At 41.6% G+C, this 19,778-nt stretch overlaps 1 long non-coding RNA gene across 3 annotated transcripts in view; it reads left to right on the top strand.

Annotated features, from left to right (window-relative positions):
* Window positions 1-19,778, top strand: part of LOC108586687 — a 24,348-nt gene continuing 4,570 nt past the window's right edge. The window contains exons 1-3 of one of the 3 annotated variants that reach the window (XR_004185207.1): window positions 1-4,833; window positions 5,493-15,518; window positions 18,387-18,734. This is a non-coding gene — a long non-coding RNA (uncharacterized LOC108586687). Of the gene's footprint in view, window positions 4,834-5,492; window positions 18,735-19,778 lie in introns of those variants that run through there. The other 2 variants (XR_002523022.2, XR_004185206.1) reach the window with 2 other exon arrangements.

Genomic DNA, 19,778 nt, shown 5'->3' on the forward strand with positions numbered 1-19,778 from the left:
GATTTTCTTTCCCTTCCCTGTCCACCAATGGATTCTGCCCCCTCTGACACCCCCCCCCCGCCACCCCCCCCAAAAAAGGACGGAGGAGTAAAGTAAGAAACTAGACCCAGGTTTGTTTCGTTTAAAGGAGGATGCAATTCTGTTCGTGAATGCATTTTCTCTAAATGTTGGCTTCATCCCTCCTTTGGTAGAGACTATCAACGGATTTGCTAATGTGAGTTGCTTTCAGACTAGTCTGTGGTTTTGCTTTTTATTTCTTTCCTCCTCTTTGGGCATTTTTTTTTTCTGCTTCAAAAAAGGAGATAATTCTTTCTACAAATATCTGGTAAAATAAATTCCTCTAGGTCCTCTTTTTAAAAAGCGTTTGCCTAAGTCGGGTTACCTTTTGTCTTTATCACTTCATAAAGTAGAGCAATTAAAGATGTGATGTTGCATGGGCAGAAAGGGTGGATCCATTATACGGCGACATAATACGCCATATTCTAGCATGAAAGTTTGAAGCTAAATTACGATTTCGCTTTTTCTAGACTAAAAAATCAATATTTTCTCAATTAAAGCGAATTTTAATGCTTTACTTGCTAGTTGTTAAAGGCGCTGTAAATTTTATTGTAATGCTTCTTGACTTCGGAGTAGATGCAGGAGATGGGATGATTCTCGTGGTCTTTTTCCTCTCGGGGAACCTAGCCCAGGAACATCCCATGGTTTCATATCAAATTGAAGCAACAAAGGTAAGAAGGGTTCTGAGAGGGACGGGGCAAAAGGTGGAGAGCCCGCCAAGGAAGCCCACCAGCGCCAGACGCCATTGTCTTGTATGTTTTCACCTCTCTGTGTCCTGCCTCCTGAAAGTGACAGAGGTGTCCATTTTACTCTAATCTTTCTCAAAGGGGAGCACGTTCGACTCACATCTGCTCTTTAATGGTCAGAAAAGGAGTTGCATTTGGGGAGCATTCTAAACCCTTCCCAGGGTCCCCCTGTTCTCTTCCTTCTCCTTATTTAACCAAATGCTAACTCGGAACTGGCTCTTTCACCAATTTGGCCATATTTTATGTGTTCTGGCTTCTATACCAGAAATCATTCGCCACCCTCAGGAGCATGCCCCGTTTACAGACGTTTTCTCCTTTCACAAGTCCCACCTAGTAAAAGTTCCCGCAGAGAATTAACTGTGGTGTGTTAATAGCCCAGGTCTGCTACTGCTCTCTTCTGCAAAGCTGAAATCTGGTAACGAGGAATATGGCATTGAACTAATGCTGGGAGCTGTTCAAGGTCAGCAGAAGCCCAAAGACTGGAGAATTCTAAGGCCCAGTGACTTGATGGGAAGCAAGGTAGTGAAACTTGCAGAAAGTAAGGCAGAGAGGAGGAGAAGAAAATGAGGCCAGGAGGGAACATAATGAGAGAAGAATAGGACAAGGCAGAAAAATGAGCCTTTGGGACCTCTTTATAATTTAAAAAGAAATAATAATGAAGGGAAATTGAATATCTAAGGCTTGCTATTACATTTTTTTTGAGGCCAATATCCGTTTAAGAACAAACCCTCAGAGATGCCAGGAAGGGCCTGGGTTTCCAAATGGAACTACTCACAAAGTTCCTTTTGCAGTTCCTTCTTCTGTTAATTTGCTGGGAATGAGAAGACTAGGGAAAAGGCGATGTGTGTGGTGTACCAAAGGCTTAAGTAAGAGTATGATGGGAAGGGGCACCTAGATATAATGAGGCTGCTGTTTTAAGCTGAATAGAAAAGAGGAGAAGAAAGAAAAAGCCACACAACACCACAATACACTTTAAAATAATTCTCACCCACCTGTCTTCCTTTTTCTCTAACCACACACTATATTGAATAGTACACATAGGTGGGGGAAATTTCTAGTTCATCACCTTCTGTCTGTAGACCCACCAACAGAGCCCCCTTCCCTTAGATTCCTGACATGTAAGCCTAGACCATGGCCTTTTTATCAAGTGAGTGGGGCTTTGTTAATGTATTTGTACTTTTCTGCTTTCAGACTAAGTTTCTCGCTTTGGAGGAGGGAGGAGATGCAAGAAAGGAGGGGGAGGGGAGCAGAACACAAAGACTTTATCTAGTTCTCACCAAGCAGGTTTCAAAATAGGAACTTAATGGGAAGAAAGACGAAAGAATTAAAAAAAAAATAAGAGGGGCGTGAGAATTGTTTATTACAAGTTTACTTGTCTGGAAGAGAGGTGATTCTGTGGATATTTTTCCCTTTGAGGATTCTGTTTTCCTCTTATTGAAACATTTTCAAATTTTAATCCTTTAGCAGACAAAACCTCAATATAAATATGACATGGGCCACTGGCAAAAAAACGAACTTAAACTCAGTGCTTAGAGGGGAGGAGGTGTGGGGAGGAGAGAGCCCTTTCTGATTAATAACTAGCAGGGTAATGTTGAGGGCTTTTTCTGCCCGATTGCCTTTTTGAATTAGAGCCGATTTCTTCACACTTCACTAGTGCCTGTCTCCTTTAAAATGACTGGCAGATTTGTTTCTCTTTTTTTTTTCTCTCCCTGAGACTTAATGATGTAAATTTTCTAATTAGTTGAATCATATTGCTTAAAGGCCTAATATTTACCATGTAAGAAATGATCATCCAGATTTGGACCCCTTGAAATATTCTAAGAAATAACATTTGGCTTTTAGGTTGAGGGATGAAGAGGAGAAAGCTGTATTACGGGAAGCTGTTTAGAGAAGAGAAGGCATAAACCCGGCAACATGTTAAATTAATAGTTGAAGTTGAGCTGGGCTCACACCCCAAGTCCGCTTTTATTTTTCAATCAGCGAAGATTTAATTGGCAGCCCTCAGGCTGGGCGATCTGATATTTTCTCATTAGTTTCCCATCACTAATCTTGAGTGTTAGATTGGCTTAAAGGTTGTCAACATTTGACCAATTTTATTTAAGGAAAAAAAAAAAATCATGCATTATGGCTCCTGGACGTGAGATCTGCAAATAAATCCTGCTTGGATCAGCGGAACTAACAGGCGAAAAAAATGTTGACTATTCATCGTCGCATTTAATAAGTTGCATTAATGTATATTTCAAGGCTAGAGAGAGAGATGATACATGTGGTGCGTAGATGCCTATGAAAAGAAAGAGGTGAATGGGGAACGGGATGCACTACAAGCGGGATGGGTAGGTAAAGTGAGACGTAGACGCATTTCGAACCGAGGGTAAATAATCCAAGTGGAATAGCTGTTGAGGATTTAAGAGCTACAATCCTCCCTCCCTTTCCTTTTGCAGCTGCGTGAAACTGCCAAGCCTGTCTTGCAAGCACAGAGTGGCTCTGCTGTCTAGTCCAGAGCTAACATCAGAGCGCCCCCTGCTGGCCAGTAGAGCAGAACGCTGCGGGTCAGCCCCCTGCGAAGCGAATCGGGTTTTTCTGCGCACCCCACCTTTCGCTGACTCCTTCCACTGCCCTCACGTCCATTCTCCAGCAAAACCCCGCGGCAGGGAAATGGCTTGTCAAGGACTGAACATTTAAATGAATAAATAATAAAAATAATAATAAAATGCGAAGGAACCCCCCACCTTCACTTGGCCTCCGGGGGATCAAGTATCAAAAGCCTTGGCAAAGGGACACCTTTCCTTTTTCTACGTCTCTTTATTCTCTGAGTTTTCGCTACAGTTTATTTTTCCTGCCGAACTGCAGATTCCGAGTCCAAGGAAATGTTTTTAATAGATGCTGTAGATGTTTTAAAAATGGATATCTGATGGGGAAACAGGCCAATACAAAGCAATATTTTGCGTCCTCACAAAATTAAACTCCCAGGAAACTCGCACTGTTTGGAAAAGTCTTGAGGGATAGCTTTCCGAATTCAGACGGTTCCTTGTCCGGAATGACCCTTTCCTGCAACGCAAAGCAATACCAGACCCTGTCCGAATCTTTTTTTTTAAAGCAAAAAACGTGCTTAAAAGTTGTCACCGTAGCTGCACACACCACACACACACACACACACACACACACACACACACACACACACAGGTCTTTTCCACGGGTGTGTCTATTCTTTCTTGGGTCGTACTTCTCAATTTTGCTGGAAACGGAAAAGGTAGCTGAAGTGCACCAAAACTAACAACTTATGTCTTTGACATTTGATCTTACTATAGTGTTTCACGTCCAGTGCAAGGTGTGAGACTGCTACCATTTGAGAGAATTTTGGTTCTTATTCAACGGTTCGGTGCATAGAGGCATTTTCTTGGTTTCCCAGTTAACCTGCCGCGAGATTTATGAGCACCACGTAACGCGAGGGCGCACAGGTAACGAGAGCCGGAGCCATCTCAGGCTGGCAGCCGCACCGCCTGCACCGCCAGCCTCCACTCTTGGGAAAGGCGCTGGCAACGCAGCCCTGACTCGGAAAAGTCTTCTGACCGCAACTAGACCCCCATATAAAGAGTGTCGATCTCCATTGCGGAACGACTTTAGTGTCTGAGGGAGTTTTTGGTTTTGCTTTTCAAAGTACCGGATTTCAGGATTTTGTTAAAATAGTGCTCAGAAATGAGGCGCGGGGGAAGGCACACGGGCAGGGAGGACAGCAGGGGAAAGGTGTGTCTCTGGACTTGCATTTCTTGCCAGAGTAGCAGGATTTTCTGGTTTAAAAATCCATGCTCCTCTGTCGCTTCTTCCCAGAACCACTGTGTCACCCCTTCTTCAACCCCCATCACCATCTTTGGAGACGCTCCGGGAGGGGACAGGGACCCGGCAACTCCCTAGAACGAGCACTCCTAGGGCAAGGCAGAGGTGGGAGACAGCCCGGTCTTCAGGCCAGTGAAGTGATGCCTCAGTCTGATTGTGTTTGAAGATTTGCTGGGGCTATTGTGTGACAACTGAGGTAAAGTTAAATATTTATACTTCAAGCTGTTACATTTTGGGGGATCTGTTTAGAGGAAGTCCACTGGTTTCAAACTGACTTTAAATATAAATCCTGCTCTGGGGAAGCAGAATCTGCTGCCTGCCACTGGGGTTGACTTTTTGAAAGGTCTCTGTGAAGCTCAGAAGTGGAAGGGAAGTTATCTGCAGACCATATGGATCTATTCAAATATATAGTATATACGTATGTGGGTATATATGAAAAATATGTCTATATAGTTATCTATGTATCTGTACAAAGACAATAAAGTAATAAAGACAAGAAAGGGGGTGTCCCTCATAGCAACTGAATCCAAATAAAAATATTTCTCTCACATATAAAGAAAATATGATCATCTCATTGTATTGTCTCTGTTTGACTTAATGAAATTTGGAGACATTGACAGTCTGGTCAATGTTCCAAGTAAATTAATGTGAAGGTCCTTAGGAAGAGACGGAAAACACCCCTTGCCATTAATCTTAAACCACTTGAAGATTATGATTAAAAGAATGGGATCACTAAGCATTACCATCTCAAGTAGCTGTTAACTGCCCCCATCCCTTTATTGTGGCAACAAAATAAACTCTTCACTAAGAATGATGTTTCTTCCTTTTTTATCTTTGTTTTTGTTTTGCTTTAAGGGCAAAGAAGGGAAAACAGAAGCAAAGAAAACTGTTTCGAAAGTCTTGGAATTGCTACTGTTAAAAGGCTGCGGTTCATTTCTGATTTCCTCATCTTTTGCTACAAAGGAAAAAGAAATCCAATGATGTGTCTACGTTTGATGAGAAGAAAACACGAACAACAGCAGCGTAGGTGTGTGTGTTTGTTTTTCTTTTTTCCTGGAAAAAATATTTTTAATATTCACCAATTAGCGAGTTGAAAGCTGTGGAGATGTAAAAGATGTTCGCTTGTCCACATCTATTTGTTGACTTTCGTCATCGGAGTTTTGTAGGCATTTGTACCAGATAGAAATGGAGAGAAAGAGAATTAGACACTTGCCAAGGAACAACAATATATACACTTTCAGGTAACTCCACCTACTCCTATATTTGAGTGCTGATAGGGAGGAGGAGGGGGTGATATTTTCCCCTCATAAGGCCCCCAAAACCGTATTAGACAGAAAGAGGGGGTGAGAACTCTAGGACTGAGCATTCTGACAAAAAATGGAAGCAGCATCTCTCTGCTCCCAGGCCCCTAAGGAAGGACGCCCCCCAAATGTGCAAAAGCAGTTATGTTTTCCTTTAGAGTCTTGAGTTGGGTGGATCTTTGAGAGACATACACAGTTACTAACATTTTAGAAACAAAATGCAGAAACGGAGGGTAGTGGCTAACAGAAAATAAAAACATGCTAAAGATTATTCTTGAAACACCGCAAATTTCCAGATGCCACAAAAAACCAATGCAAACGCACCCCCTCCTAACTGAGCAGACAGACCCGGTGAGGGTTCCAGATGAAAGTGGAATTGCAGATCTGAACTCCGCTAGAGCCATGGGAGATGTTACCCCGAGGCTTCGGGAAGGGAGGTAGGGGACGTCGCCCTCCTTCCAGCCCGCGGTTCCCACCTGTTCCCTCCGCCCCAAGCTGGGGCTCGGGAGAGAGCAGGAGCTGGAGCGATTCCGCCCACAGTCTCCAAGGGATACCCGGCGTTACTGCTGCTCCTACCAAACCAAGAAGGAAACCCAGATAGGCCCCCAGAGGCCAAACCCCTCCAAAAGGACCGAAGGTCCCGGTCCGAGGCATACGCAACGGCCTGCCCTGTTCCCTGGCCAGGCTCCCACGCCCGGCTGGACAAAAGGCTCACAGGCCACACTGGTCCCGGAGCCGCCGTGAAAGGCAATGGAGGGGCCAGTCTCCTCGCCGGCTCTGGTCCGTGTGTGCGCGCGCGCGTGTGGGAAACACGTGCACTCGGTGCGGGCCTCCGGCCGCAGACGTCACCTGGGGAAGTTCACCCCCGGGCTTCCCGGGCCCTGAACCCACCATTCCCGCCCTGTCGCCTCAGCCGCCCCCACCTGCTACCCAAATCCCGGGGCACGCCCGGACAGGTGTGCTGCCTCTAACTGGAAAGCTCCCGGGAAAAGAGCCCCCCCCAGGAAAGGAGGTGAGGGTGCGGGAGGAGGTGGGAGGGATAGAGAGGAGAGATGGTTCTTCCAGAGCTCAGACGTCCCTATCTTCCGAGAAACTGTCATCACGCTCAATCTTTACACCCTGGTCTACCGTTTCCAAAAAGCAGACATTGATTCGCGGAAAAATCGGGTTCTCGAAAATACAGCGATTTGACGCGGACTCCTGAGACCTGCGCAGGCGTTGCTTGGGTTCAAAAGTATGATTTTAATTTTCTTAATGAAGGCGCGCTCTAGAGCTCAGCTGGTAATGGCTGTGTTGAGTTTAATAGACTTCTGTCGAACAGAAAAAGACGGATAAGTAATCTGCTCTAATGCAATGATTTTCCCAGGTTCGAAAGTCATTGTGCAGAGAGGGCAGGAGTGAATTAAGGCCCCGGGGACCGCGGACGCCGGGCCAGGAGACCGCCTGAAATATGAGCCGAACCTGTTTTGTGAGATGCACTTGGGTTTGGGGGTCAGGGTCGAAGGCTTCAAAGCCCTTGGTCTGCACGTGTGAAAAATCTCTCTGTCTTCCTCCCTCCCTGCTGCTCCTCCTCTTCCTCTCTTTCTCCCTGTTCCGATTTCTCCTCACCTTTCCCAGAATTGATGTTAATTTCCTCTCCCCCTCCTCTATTTTGCTTGTCTTTGTGTATTTCATGCTGATCCATTTAAACCAAAGTATTTCTCTGAAACACACACATAAGTAGGCTCTTGGACTGTGTCAGCCCAATCACCTTTTGAAACCCAAGAGAATTGGGATGTTGAAGATAGTGAGGACACTGTGTACACACATAGACAATGTATTGTAAGGGTTATTTCTGTCCCAGTAATGAGCCAGTCCCGGTCACTGTGCAAAAGTTTTAGCTTTAACACAAGTTATCATTCACAATATTTATTTGGCATTGTCCAAAGTCTTCTCAACTTCATTTGTTCAAACTCTTCTCAGCTTCAAACTCTCCGCTTTGCCAGGTGAACACAATCTCAAGCAGGCGTGATGTTTCAGAAATAAAAATATCACAACTTATAATTTCCCTTCTTACAGAAAAGCCAAATCGATGCAAAAAAAGCCCTTCATTCTCACCTGGACGAAAGAGTTGGAGACAGGGCAGGCCGCCCGGCCAGAGGAGTGGGCACTGGCAGCTGAGCTGGCACTCTAGAGTCCAGCACCCCTGAGCCCACCTCTCTAGGGTGAACCTCCGCCCGGCCACTCCAGCCCCCCTCTTCCGGACAGCCCCTCTTCCCGGTGCTGGAGAACAAAGAAAGTTCTTGGGATTGAGGCACAAAAAGGGTTAAATGAACCCCAAGCTGTAAGTGTGTCTATTCCAGACCCCTAGGTGAGGCGACAGTAGCTGGGTCTGATGCGCGTCTCTGAGCTCCACAAACTGACTTGGTCTAGGGTTCCTTAGCTTTGTACACCCTCTTTCTCACTCACCCCATTACACACACACACACACACACACACACACACACACGCATGCGGTGACCTAGGCACGTGTGTCCACAAACATCCACAAAGCTCTGTAATTGCTGTCTCTTCTTCCCTGACCCGATCCTATCCCAGTCCTTCCTACCCCGCTGCCCTCGCCCGCCTCCACAGCAGCTGGACTCACACAAAAAAGGGAAGAACATTAAAACAAGCAAAAATCCATTTGCAAACCCCCCTCAAATCCCCCCGGCTGAGGAGGAGCACAGCTGGCTCCCCCGAGGCAGGAAGTTGGGGTGCAGCAGGCCAGGGAGCAGGGTTCCTCCCGGCTCTGGGCCTTGCAGTGCCACCTCTCACAGAGCGTGGGGGTTGGGTGAGGTGAAGGGGTGCTTTTCACTTTCCCCTCCCCCACGCTCTTCGCGGGCTTTTGGGAATGGAGTTAGGAAGAGATCCCGTCTTCAGGACCCCACGACTCTCAGGACCTGGAGAAGCAGCGTAGGGCGGGCGCCTCCGAGCTGCCACAGTGTGACTGCACCAGAACCCAGGTCCGCCGGCGAGAAAGTCTGCACCGAGGACGGCCGCGTGGAACTCCTGCAGGGCTCAGCCCGCAGAACCCTTTAAAGACAGAGAGGCTCGCTCGGCAGTGCTCAGGCCCAGCCCAACCTAGCAGTCTAGCATTTGGGTGGCACCAGGATGGAGGGCTGCCTCTGGCTCCAAAAGCAGGTTTGGAATGCAGGAGAAAGGGTGACTGTCAGAGCCAGTCTCTCTCCTCTCTCCTCTCTCAAGAGCCAGATTTAGAATGCAGGAGAAAGGGCGACAGAGCCAGTCTCTCCCCTCTCTCCCCTCCCCTCTCTCTCTCTCTCTCTCTTTTCTCTCCCACTCCCCCTCTGCCATTCCTAGATCTCTCTTCCCACGCCTCGGAGGACATGCCTGCAGGAGCTGCTGCCTTGTTTTGGTGACCTGGGAGATCAACAGCAAGGACCCAGAAACACCCACAAACTCTAAGTGGGTCTAGTTTTGCTTTTGAAAAGTAGTAGGAGAGGAAAGAGACTTTATTACCAAACCGTGAGTTTTCCAAGATGACCCCCCTCAGCCAAGCGAAGTTGAGAAGGGTTTGACAGAGGCTGAGGACAAGACAGTTCCCTCCTAGCCCCTTCCACACCCCTACAAGAAACCTGGACGGAGCTTCCCCACCAGCTGAGGACTCCTTGTAAAGGCGCCTTGGGGTCCCCACCTGTGCCACTTACCCAGATCACCAGGGCCTCTAGGATCTCAGACCATTCTCATCCCGGAAGCAGCTGACTAGATGAGGTCAGGTCGGGGAAACACTAGGAGGCCCAGTCAGTTTTGCTTCTCTCTCATTTACCCTCCTCTTTTAAAGGTCAGTGGAGGAAAGGAGTTTTTCTTTTTCTTTCTTTCTTCTTTTCTTTTCTTTTTCTTTCTTTTGCAGTAAATCAAATGTATAATTGCATTCACATAGAATTAAGAAGTCAAACATATCTCTTCTGCAAATGCACTTAGACATGTTTAAAGAGGGACTGCCCTGAACATAGTCAGTTTTTAAAGAATGAAACAGTTAAATAAAGCTTTAAAGATAAATGTGAAGAGTGCCCAGTATCCCCTTCCACTGCCTTTACATAAATTAGGTGGGTCTCAGGAATATCTCAGGTGTCAAGAGTTCTTAAAGCTAACTAACCAATACACAAAAATAACAGATAATCACATGTTTAAAGTAAGTTACCCTCACAGAAGTTAGAGGTGAACGCCTAACTGCAGAGTGAAGCTTTTCCTGCTTCTTTATTTATCCAGGTCTCTTAATTTTAAAATAGATTAAATAATCTGCTCAAAAGGGTTGACACTGCCCACCAAAACAGAGTGAAGACAGTTGTTCATACTTTGAAGCTGATCCAAGAGCCTTGGGAGTTTTTGAATTTTTAAATGAAGTGTAAATAGAATAAGGTCACAGGTTATTGACAAGATCAAGTTGCTTAACTCAATTATCAAAATTTTATTTCAAAATTATGTTCAATTTGATTCTCCTGCTTTGCTCTAAAAGATCTTAGAAAATCCAATAGGAGCAGACAATTTACATTGTGTCCTATGTACTGTGGCTTATTTGTAAAATTATTTTGTGACACACACACACACACACACACACACACACACACCTTCTTTAATGTTTTTGAGGAAACCAAGTCTTTCAAATTAGATTTAGGAACACAGCTATCACACTAATTCAAAGGCAGTTACTTTGAAGATTCAATGATCATCAAATTTTAACAATTTTCTAAAATATGTCTAAATTTCTAAACTGCAAGCAGGACCTGCAGGCTGTTCAGAATCCAATTTTCTGGATATTGGGCATGCTGTATTCAATGTCCAGCTAAATTCAGTGTCCACCTATCGAAATGCTAGATAAGAGTGCAATGTGTAAATATATATCCTACAACTCATTTCTAACATAGTATCTCAACATTCTCCTATGCATTATTTAATAGATAACCAAACTCTTTGGATTAAGGCTCATGCTGCCACATCTGGAAATGCTTCCTTTGCATTACCCATCACCACCTCCTCACCCCGCCCCAGCCACCAGTGAGAGAAATAGCTGAAGCCTCCCCTTCCACCATTATATGATAGCATCAGCTTTTAATCAGTGAGAGGCACTCCCATTTAAATTTACAGGATGACTCTTTATTTCATTTATCTTTTCTTTTGGAGGAAAGTGAAACAAGAGCACCACCCTTATTAATTATAAGATTGATGGGGTGAAAAAAGCCAAATGAATTTGGCTTGCAAATTCTTAGTCTAGGTATGAATATTTATGACTGTGCCAGGAACTGCAGTCATGAACCCTGGGTATCAGGCATGGGAGACAGTCAGCCCAGTGCATTCAACGAGGGTTCAGTCTCCCCAAATCTGACATGACATAAATGGAAACGTTGAAATTAGACACAGGGTGGGCTCCCATTAAATCAATTTATTTTCTTTCTTTTTCTTTTCTTTTCTTTCTTTTTTTTTTCTTTTCTTTTTTTTTTTTTTTTTTGTGGCTAGTCTTGCTAAACATGAACTTGCTTCCAGTAGCTTCCTTCATAAGCTTTAAAAACCTTTTAAAGTGAAGGAAGACATTTATAGATTTTGTGAAGAAAATTTTTGTTTTCCCCACTTGATATTCACTTATGTTTCAAAGCAAGTTTATCTGCAAAATATTTGTGACATGCAGTTAAATTTTTTTAAACTATTTTTATTCCGTTTAAAAATATTGGAAACCTAAAATATCCCGGGTATAGGAAGGATTTAAATAGACATGATTCAAGTTCGATGCAGAGAGAAATGAGAGGGAAAAGAAAACAGCAATGGGAGAGATAAAAAGACAAGTTTTCTATTTATTTGCTTGTTTTCCTTTTTATGCACCAGACTTACTCATGCGTTTTCATTCCAAAGTGAGGAAATTTAAATGAAGGTGGAGGCAGAAAGCGTCAAGGTAGAAAGGAAAGGGTCAAAACAAGGATTTAATAATTTGAAGACAAACTATATTCTCTTCTTTTCCTCCTCGTGATTATACATTTAAGAGTTTTGTAGTGCTTTGGATAAGACGCTGGGGGTTTGAGATTTAATGAGCTCAAATACTGCCTCATCACCGGTTTCTTTTCTGTAAAAGAAATGTTGAGTGGGAGCTGACCCAATCCTGTGAAAATGGTTCATTCTGACATCAGAGCCAGCTTCGCACATACATTTTGAAAAGGAAGACAAGTTGTTTTCAAAACAGAAATGCTAAGCATTCTAAAAAGCATAAGCAATTTAAAAAATGCTCCTCAAATTTTCTGAAAAACTCCCAACGACATATATATATATTTCACAATTGTAAGTGGATATTTGTGCTAAATTGATGCTTTATGTATATCCTGTCTCGATTTGTCTGTTCACTGTAAAGATATAATTTTTTTAAGAAGCGATACCACTGACAACAATTTACTTAAATTCACAAACCTTGAAATTGATGCCTCTCCTATCAATCACATTCAGTAGATACAGTAAAACACATTCAACATTTGTATATCAATAGTGGCACAGACACAAATCTGTTTTGTTCAATTTGAATGCTCTTCAACATGTCATTTCATATTTTTCTGGAACATGTTATGGGTTAGTCATCCTGTTTCAGCTGATTGTTAAATCCTTAACCTAATGAAAATTCAAAATAGAACATTTACTTGTCATGAGTTTCAGAGCTGAATAGTGGACTTTAGGAACAATTTGGACAACTTCTCTTACCATTCCAGCGAAGAATTGGAGGCCTAGTGATGGCAACTGACCAGTCCAATTCATAAAACTAGTTAGCTCTAGTTTCTGACAAGATCCCAAAGCTTTTAACTTAGGGCCAATTTTTCTTATTATATGGTGCTTTCCCATTTTCTACCCTCTATAATCAAGTAGTATTTATAATACTATATGCAGACTTTTTTACTATTATTTTTCCTTCCAGCACATTGATAATGAAATTTTTATTAAATAACAAGAAGAGAGGGATGGGTCTGTCTGCTGATATGAAGATCTGTTTTTGATCTGTGATGCTGTTTTAATTAAGCAAAAACGAGATCTATCCTCTACCTGCAGGATAAATAGATGCCAGTATTGGCACAAAAACAAACTTTGTATTTATAGAAATACCAAACTTCTCTATTTATTGGTTACAGTCAGCTCAGTCAATCAAGCTAAAACCAGATATAAATAGAAGTAACTGAGAAAGATCATTCAAAATCTCTGAAGAATGTTCACCAGGAATATTTAAAAGGATACCAGAGTTCCTTAACTTCAACACTAATAGCTGGCTTCTAGGTAACCTTCCCACCTGGCTCTTCTCTTCACCCCGAATTGAATCCTACACATGCTCCATATTTTTTATATTAAGAAGTCCTATTCATGCCTGAAATGATCTTATGTTTATGATGGCCCCTTCTGTCAAATTGTTATTTCTGTAGCCTGCTGTCAGAAGCGTCACTCAAAGTTTCCTTTCCACCTCTCTTCACCCTCTGTTATAGTAACTTAGAAGGTCTAATCCAAGTAGAACCTATTTCACCTATAAAATGAAACTAGGAGAACTTTTTTCATTTCCTGTCACCTACCTCTCTCCCTAACCATCGCCCTGCACCCCCCAAGCTTTATCTTGATTCTGTTTAAGGCTGTTCACTGTTTCTCCTTGTGGTAAAATTTTTCATCCAAGCTGTTTCTCTTAAGTTTCGAGTACCTAATTTTTGTGAGAAAATGCATGTATAAATATTTTGGGCATGTTTTCTGAATCTGTGCTACTTAGGTTAATACTCAGGCAAGAAAGAAAACAACAGTGAAAGTAAAAGACCCTCCAATTACAGAAAGTTCTGGAGCAAAAAATAGCAGATACTTGATTTTTTTAAATATAAAAAATAATATATCAAACTTGTTAATGTTTAAAACTTTTTTTCTTTCTCAGTGGTCTCCTCTCTGCTATGTTTCCATTTCATGATTTTTGTATGAATATGATAAATGGTCATTAAGTCTAACCAGTTTTATTTAATGTTCATAAAAACTGGTAGGTTTTCAAACAGATGTGGCCTGATATGGTTCAGTGAATTTAGTGGACTTCTCGTATAAATGAAATAATAACCATACGGAAGATGAATTTTATACCCTTGTTTACCTCTTCCAGACTCACCCTTATTATAATTACAAATAGTGTTTATTATGTATTATGCAATATACATACCATTGTCCAGAGACTGCACAAAACTTTAACTTAATCACTGCCATCTAGAGTTTATAATCCAAGAGCACCAATGCCAAAAACTACAGGGAAACACGGACACATAGAAAGGGCACCATGATAAATATATCTTTTTTTAATTAAAAAAAAAGCAAATATAATGGAGCCTAGCTTATGAATGAACACATTTTTATCTTTTCATTTAAATATTTTTTTCAGATCCAAGTAGGTGGTTGGGAAAGAGAGAATAATTTATTGCATTTATTTTCTATCAACTAGGGATGACTTTGGACAACAGCTCTTCCCCTTTTCACATTTTTAAGAGACTGGCAAAGAGAAGAAGGTGGCAACCAGAGCTGCCTAAGTGGAGGGAGTACACACAGGTTTAAATAATGAAGGCAGGAGACATCCCTTTACAGTCAGACTGCCTGGATCTCAGTGCTGGCTCTGCCTCTCATCAGCTAGACGACCCTAGGCAAACTCATACTTCCAAACTTCTCATAGGGCTTTCACATGCTCACCAAAGGAATTAACGAATGAAGAAATTTATCCTAGTACTTGGCTCATGGTGAGCAGCCAATAAATACCAGTTATTATTGTTAATGGGATAGTTATCATCCTGTACCATCCCTACCCCCAAGCTTAGACAGGACCTCATGTAAAGAATGCATAAAATTTTAACATCTTCTATTTTTATTAATCATATAAGAATTCAACACTTCTGTTAGTATAGATTCTCCTTTTGTTCTATATCACGTAGGTCACTTCAATTGCTTATATATTTGCATCTGTATAGTTATCATTTAATATTCCATGTTTTAAAAAGACCTACACAGCATACGTTTTTATGGGCAAGTCATTGAGTAAATAGCTTACTCAATGGGTTTGTTGGTTTATTAGGTAATGGGAAGACCACTAGGCTGAGAGCCAGGAAAACTGGATTCTAAATATGTTTTTCCACTTATTAGCTCTGTAGTTGGGCCTCAGTTTCCTCACCTACAAAATAGGTTGGAGTAGAAAATATCCAAGGTCCATTCTGGCTTTAATAGTCAGGAATTCTACGACTCACATAGGAAACTTTTCCTAGCAGAATCTTTTTGCTTCCTTTCAAGTACATATTGAGAAATATTATGTGCCTGGCCCTGTGCTTGGCCCTGAGACTCAATGAGATATAAGTAGAGTTCTGTGTTCAAGAAATTTACAGTCTAGCAGGGTAACTAACATTACATTACAGTGTAATAACTGCTATTTTACAGGTAACTCTTCAGGATTATAAGACCTGATAGAAGCAACATCTAATGAAATGGAGGCAAATACATGACGAGGGAAAGAGAAGGAAAAGCTTTGTAGAGGAACTGGCACCTCAACTGTCTTAAGGAATAAATAAGAATTAAGACAGAGGTGAGGAGAAAATCATGACAGGAGGAAATAGTATGTGTAAAGAAACAAACAAACGAAAAAAAGAGAGAGAGAGAGAGAGAGGGAAAGACAAGGCCATGCAGAAAACTGGTAGTTAAGCATGGCTGGAGGGCAGAGGGTATATGTGACTGGGTAGAGACGTGGCTTCTCCCTCTTTGCTCTTCCATGTCTCTACAGTCAGTGTCAGTCCCATAGACTCCTTTGGCGTCAGTTACCTTTCATTGGCTGATGATTGACCACTTTTCTATTTTTGACCCAGAACCTGCATTTGAACTTTAGACCTATACATTCAGTTCTCCAGTGACATCTCTATAGGTCAAGAGGCACCCTAAATTCGTGATCTTCACCCCCAAGGAAACACCTTCTCTTGTGTTCACTATCTTGGTAAATGGCATTACCATCCACCCAGTTGCTTGTGCTGGAGATTTGGGTTTTATCCTTGATACTTTTCTTCATCCCCAGTACCTCCACAAGGGGTATCAAATCCAATCAATTTCTAAGGCCTAATAATTATGCCCCTAAATGCATCTTCAACCCATATGTTTCTCTCTGTTTCAGCTGCCACCACCCTAGTTTTATTTGGACTTCACCACTGGGGGTTCTGGAGCCAAATCTGAAATCTTCATATTCCTATTCAAAATCCTTTGATGGAAACCCGCCACCATTCTTAGGATGAAGTCCACATTTCTTAAAATGTTCTAAGGCCTTGATTGATTTCACTTCTGTCCCCCGATCTTCAGCCCCATCTGGAATCCCCTTATTCTCTTTAATCCAGTCATGCTGTCCGCCATTACATCACTCAAACAGTATAGCCTCGTCCTACCTCAGGGCTTTTGCATATTCTGTTTCCTCGGTCTGGAAGGTTCTTCTTTCCTCCACCGTCCCCCATCTGTAACTTAGCTAACTGCTATTCATTTCTCAGATCTCAGTTTAAATGCCACTGCTGCGGGAGAATTTTTCTTGACCATTTCCCCTCTAGATTAAGCTAGATTCTCTATTCTCATAATAACATTTAAATTTTCTTTGCATCACTATCACAGTAATATTCATTAACAGTCATTTTGTTATATTTGTGATATCACACTAGCTTCATTAATAGTTAATTATGTAACGATCTGTTTAATGTCTGTTTCCCCAGCTAGACTATGTGTTCCGTGGTGACAAGGTCGGGTATCTTTGGTTCACTATGGTATCCCCAATGTCTAACAAATATTTTTGAAGGTAAAAGAAGATGAAAGGGAGGGAGGGAGAAGTCAAAAAATATATAAGGCTTGAAAAATGCCCTTTGGATTTAGCAACTAAGAGGTCATGGATGACTTCAGAGAAGGCAGTTTCAGTGGCGAGGCATGGGTAGATGCAGATTGAAGTGGATTAGGAACAAAAGGGAGGTGAGAAACTGAAGACAGTGGGTGTAAACTAATTTCAAGAATCTTAGTCATGGAAAAAAAGCAATATGACAGTAGATAAAGGAAAGATGTAGGATCAGGGGATGTTTTGCTTTCTAAGATGAAAGAACTGAACTTATTTCTATAGTTGAAGAGAAAGCAATAAAATAGAAGCTATATAAAGTAATGGAGATTAAGGATACAGAAAAAAAGAAAAGAAATTAATGAAAGAATATTAGAGGGTTGTAGTAGAGGCTGGGATTTAGAGCATATAAGCTAAGTTCTTTAAAAGTTAAAAGTCACCTCCTCAATGAGACATAAAGAAGGAAAGTAAAGGTAGGCATATGTATGGATTAAATGGAGGTGTGGGGCTGAGAAAATAATGTGGATGCTGCTTGATAACCTGGATTTTCTCCCAGTTGTAGGAGGCACTCAGAGAAAAGGGATGGTAGGGAAGGGACATAAAGAGAGAGGTAAAAGCTTAAAATCATTGTTGAGGGGAATAGGAGAGGGAGCTGATCAGGATCAGGTCATAAGATTGCTGAACCTTGCCAAGGGAGATTTGTGGTGCCAACCATCCATATCATTGTGTAATTTTCTCCAGAAGTGCTCAGCAATTTCAGTGAGGGAGTGAGATGCTTGGATTCTTCTAGGTCTGAGAGTTTGCAGGGGAAGAAGAGTTTGGAAGTTAAGAATACATGTTGGGGAGTATTTGAGCTAATAAACCATTGGGTCTAAGTTAGATAAAGAAGGAAATGAAGACACAGAGTGGGTGACAGGCTGAGTGTAAATTTAGGGACACAAGGTTTGGATATTTTCTTGGAGAAAAGAAGCTAAAGGTTCTGAGAGCTAAGAGAATGTAGGAGAGTGTAATGAGAGATTGTTACATCAGCATTTCAGATGGAGAGGTGGAAGTTTCCTCTTCTATGCAGAGGGAATAAGTAGATCCAGATCTGCCATAGTGATAGATATCGAAAGAGGGATCTTTACATCAGTCCTAAAAGGCATGACAACATCCTCACTTTCTCTTCCCATTTCATTCTAGGAATTTCTTTTCTGCTCCTTGGGCCAGATAACTGAAAGATGGCAAAGGAGAAAATGGGAATATGATTTATTCATTAGTTGTTTGTCAGTTCAAACCAATTCACTTCAATAAGTAGTTAATGCGTTAATACCAGCTACCAAGGTGTTGCTGCATGGTAGAGATTTAGTGTTTGCATTTGAGATCCATCATTCTGTTAACTTTGTGGAGAATACATTTGGCTGGGGCTGGGGAGTGAGAGTGGGCACAAGATTGGAGGCAACAACAATTTGACTTCACCATTTAATAAGGCTATAACTTAGGAGTATTTTACCTTTTGTGTCTTAATCCCTTCATCTGTATAATCGGAATGCTAATAGTATGCATCTTGTAGGTTCATTGGGAAATTATTTATTTATCAGGTGTTTAAAACATACCCTACAGATTTCACGGCTGGAGCAGGAAAAGTTATGAGCTTGGAATATCTTCAGTGCCTGAAAGTGAGGACGTGCTCCCAAAAATATGAAGGCCTTTCAAAAGGTACACGAAGCCAGCTTGAAGAGGCTTCCATCAAAATAAATAAGGAAGTAATGGATTGTTGTCTACTGAATAGAACAGGAATCTGTGAGTCTATAATAATAAATAGATAAATAAATAAGAAGAGAAAGCTCTTGCTTTTACAGTAGTAAACCAGCTAATATAGAGGGAATAGTGAAGTTTTAAAAAATCACCATTTCCCAGCCTGGGCAACACGGTGAAACCCTGTCTCTGCAAAACAAAACAAAACAAAACAAAAGACAAAAAAAAAAACAAAAAAACAAAAAAACCCACAAAAAATTAGCTAGGTGCACCTGTAGTTCCAGTTACTCAGGAGTCTGAGTGGGGAGGATCATTTGAGCCCAGGAGGTTAAGGCTGCAGTGAGCCATGTTTGTGCTACTGCACTCCAGTCTGGGTGACAGAGAGAGACCCTGTCTCAAAAAAAGAAAAAAAAAAAAAGAAGAAAATCCCCATTTTGCAACATCACAGAAAGAAATTGATTCAGGCATGAATCATCAATGGATGTTAAATGTAGTGGAGCAAAGTTGATGAAGAACAGGATATTTATATGATATTGAAGTATCTCATCATAGATTATTTATTACACTAGGAAAAAATTATGCAGTGAAGAAAACAGACAATACCTTATCCAAGTGATCTAAATTAACATCACCAATAACGATGATGTGCCTCCAATGTGATACTGTGAAAAGTACATATTCTCACTTCTTGGTACTCCAGCCCTAAATGCACAACCTAAATGTAGTCATGTGACACATCACACAAATCCGTATTGAGAGATAGTCTATAAAATATCCGGCCTGTATGCTTCAACGGAAAGGCCAAGTAATGATTCCACATTAAAGAAGACCAAAGAGACATGAAAAGTGTGATTTATCACCCTAGACTGGATTCTGTATTGGACAAATTTGCTATAAAGGACATTATCAGGGAAATAGATGAAATTGGAATACAGACTTGAGATTAGAAAAAAGTATCACCGTTAATTTTCTCAAATTTGAAGAACTAGAAATGGAAATATTACAGAGTGAGAAACTTATTGGATGTTTGTTAGAGAGAGTGTCATGAAGGAAAACATGAGATTAAAGACACTGCAACTATCTGAGAGGCCTGTGTAAAATTGTGTAAGCAAAATAGGGAATCTAATATTGAAATATGCAAATCATTTTACTTTTAGAAACTTAGACTTCTTTGTAGAGCATTAAATTTTATGCTATATTAAGTAGAGGCAATGCTGTTTTGTACATAAAAACTATCTTTGGATTATTTACCTTTTC

This window comes from Papio anubis, chromosome 7 (assembly GCF_008728515.1).
Source record: "Papio anubis isolate 15944 chromosome 7, Panubis1.0, whole genome shotgun sequence".
Taxonomy (NCBI): domain Eukaryota; kingdom Metazoa; phylum Chordata; class Mammalia; order Primates; family Cercopithecidae; genus Papio; species Papio anubis.